At 45.1% G+C, this 3,244-nt stretch overlaps 1 long non-coding RNA gene across 1 annotated transcript; it reads right to left on the bottom strand.

The window, feature by feature from the left end:
* Positions 1-971: 971 nt before the first annotated feature.
* Positions 972-2,390, bottom strand: LOC104961630 (uncharacterized). Its single transcript, XR_800117.1, has 2 exons — positions 2,280-2,390; positions 972-1,931 (listed from the first exon to the last, which is right to left on the bottom strand). It is a non-coding gene; the product is annotated as an uncharacterized lncRNA (long non-coding RNA).
* Positions 2,391-3,244: the final 854 nt, after the last annotated feature.

Raw genomic sequence — 3,244 nt, 5'->3', positions numbered from 1 at the left:
ACCTATGAATTTGAATGTCAAAAGTGGAGGAACCAGGAGGAAGTACCAGAGTAAAATAAATGAAGACTTCTGTCATGCAGTCTTTAGGAGAGCAGGAAGTGTATATGATGAGCAGTCTCACAACATGAGTCAAGACACTTTTCAAACAAAGTGGCCGTTTCTCAATCGCGAGGAAACTGGTTTCCAAGCCAATATTTCAAGGATACTATGTCATCGAGTGCCGCCGAAGGACTGTTCTCCAGCATACTTGGAATTCCACCGAGGCTGCGTCCTTGGTTTGGGGGTAATTTCGAGGCTGCACATGGGTAGACTTTGCGTCCTTAAAATCCCCACAATGCTTTGCGTACGGACCAATTTCCCCAAATCTGTGGCGGAAAATGTAAGGCGGGGCCTCTCTCATGACGCACACCTGCACACTTGCTAGCCTGTTCCACTCTTCGTTTTCCGAATGCCAGGAAGGATTCATGCCTAGCTTCTGAAGCAAGTGACTCGGAAGACATGTGCTACCAAGCAAGTATCCTCGCGATTGAGAAACGGCCCCCATGTGCAGCCCAGTCTATGGTGCAGCCTCGAAATTTCCCCCAAACCAAGGACGCGGCCTCGGTGGAATTCCAAGTATGCTGGAGATTGGAACGGTCCTGCTGTGCCACTTGATGACGTAGCATCCTTGAAATATTGGCTTGGAAGCCAGTATCCTCGAGATTGAGAAACGGCCACCAGCTGCCGGGTCCTGCATGAGCTCAGACCCCTCCTTTTTTATTTTGTATCAATTTTTTATTTTTTTAAAGCTTTATACCCCAAACAGCACTTTAGAAACAGGAAGTGAAATAGAGGGATATGAGGCATGGCTAGAATGGGTGATCTGTTTGATATTTTGAGCAAAACACTTCATAGACATGTTTTTTATATATTTGTATATATCTGACCCCATAACCAACAAATACAGTTACAGATAGATCTCACTGAAACACTTTCCACACAAAACATGTTTTATTATTTGGTGACAGGACACACACACAGATAAAATGTTGCATACAAGTTTCAGACATTCTCCAAACTACATCGACAGCAGGCTTTGCACGACAGGAGAAACACACAAAGCCCAGAGTGGAACAATGGCTAGAGTAACACCACACACACACTAGCAGGTGATAGGATGCAAACACACACACACACACACACACACACACTTAGCAGGTGAGAGGACACACACACACACACACACACACACACACACTTAGCAGGTGAGAGGACACACACTCAGCTAGGCGCACTAAACTTCAGAGTGTCATGATGGTAAATACATTTAGCAGGCGTTATATTGACAGCATGTGATCCTCGTGGCATTTCTTATATCTTTAAAAGCAGCTTCAGGACATTAAATTAAATATGAGGCTTAAAGGGCATTATAAGAAAATAATAAAAGTGACAAAAATCAGGACTTGACCTCAGCGTTCTCGCCACATGATTTACGCTCAGCTGCCAGTCAGTTTCACGACTAAAACTCTTACAGTACATAACAGGGAGTGGTTATATATTAAAGTCTATAATAACGTTGTGGATCTAGGAGAAGTACAACGTTAGCTCTAGCTACGAAAAGAGCTCCTTTCCAAATACTGTTTAATCAGCTACATTTCCCTCATCTCAAAAATACAAGCTCCCTTCTGAATAGTGCCCGGACTTTTTAAAATCACCAACTAGCGGTCGCTCAGTCATGGGGAGGAGCTCCAGTGAAGCTGCTCTCTGATTGGACGTCTCCTCCGGCAGCTGATCTTCAGATGTTCTCGGAGGGTTTGCTCTCTTTGGGTCGGACGCGGGTCACGTGCTCCATCTGACCCGAGTCCGACACGTCGTAGCTCGTCTTGTATTTAGCCAAGATCTTCATCAGGGGGCGGAGCTTCAGCCACCACTGCTCCTTAGGGATCCTGTGGCTGAGGAGACAAGAAGAGTTTAATATTATAATATATATATTATACCCCCTGTAGACTCACTGTACATTCACTCTACCTGTGATGATATGTATTGTGATATCTGTTTTGACAACTACACTTTGACTATGATATTTTGGACAGACTACTATGAACTGTTTAAAATTATTCGACATACTTTAACTATACTACGCATTTGTATAATATTTTCAACATACTATTTTATTAACATGTTTGACAGACAAGACAAGGACTTTTTCAAAATGTTTCACATACTGCATTTTTACAAGTCACTTTGTGGTACAATTAATTGCAGGAGCTGTATTGCTACAAAGTGAAAGTGTTTCTTACACAAAGTCAGTCTCGTCTTTGAGCTGAGAGACGGGCTGGAACACCATGGCTCTGCGGCGCATCCCCAGCAGACAGGCCGTGTCCTCCGAGTTAGTAAACACTCGCCCTGAGGGAGAGAGAGCCGGAGGTTAAAGGTCCCCTAATACAGTATACTGCTTTTCATCAATATATCACAGGTCTCAGATATATACAGAGCCTGTCTCTGATTGGCTGAAACACCAAACAGATCATTGCAGCATTACCCATAATCCCCTCTGTTTCAGCCCTGTTTCAAAAGTGCTGATTCTCTGTCTGTTACTTTAAGGTCCTTACACACCAAGCCGATTTCGATAGATGTCTGGCCGTCCATGAGCGTCCTGTCGCCCTACTCGGATTGGTGTGTCCCGCCCCGTCGTGTCTTTTCGGCCGAGCCGACACCTTCCGCCGCTGTCGGCTAAAGGCCGTCGGCCAAAGAAGTCACTCTGATTGGCTGTTCAGCTTAGCGAATCAGTGCATGAGAAGCGAAACGGAAGTGAGGGACCCAAACAAACTATTAAGAAGACAAATCTGAGATTTCATTTAACTCCAGCTCTCGACACAGGTTCGGGAAAGCCCCGTGAGCTTCTCGCTGTAGAGTGAAAATGGAACGCACGCTATTTGTTGTTGGTTTATATCACGCAGTCTGTTCTTCTTCTCTCGGTTATCACGCAGTCTGTTCTTCTTCTCTCGGCGTATCACACAGTCTGTTCTTCTTCTCTCGGTGTATCACGCAGTCTGTCTTCCTGTAGTTGCCTCTTTTTTATTTATTTTTTATTTTGATATACTTTATTAATCCCCGTGGGGAAATTGTTTCTCTGCATTTGACCCATCCTAGTGTTAGGAGCAGCGTGGCTGCCATTTTGAGCGGCGCCCGGGGAGCAGTGTGGGAACGGTGCCTTGCTCAGGGACACCTCGGTAGCACTTGGTCTTGCCGGGACTTGAACTGG

This window comes from Notothenia coriiceps, unplaced genomic scaffold (genome assembly GCF_000735185.1).
Source record: "Notothenia coriiceps isolate Sejong01 unplaced genomic scaffold, NC01 NC01_scaffold00033521, whole genome shotgun sequence".
NCBI lineage: Eukaryota > Metazoa > Chordata > Actinopteri > Perciformes > Nototheniidae > Notothenia > Notothenia coriiceps.
Note: the sequence above shows the minus strand (reverse complement) of the source record. Positions and strands in the feature narration are given on the sequence as shown.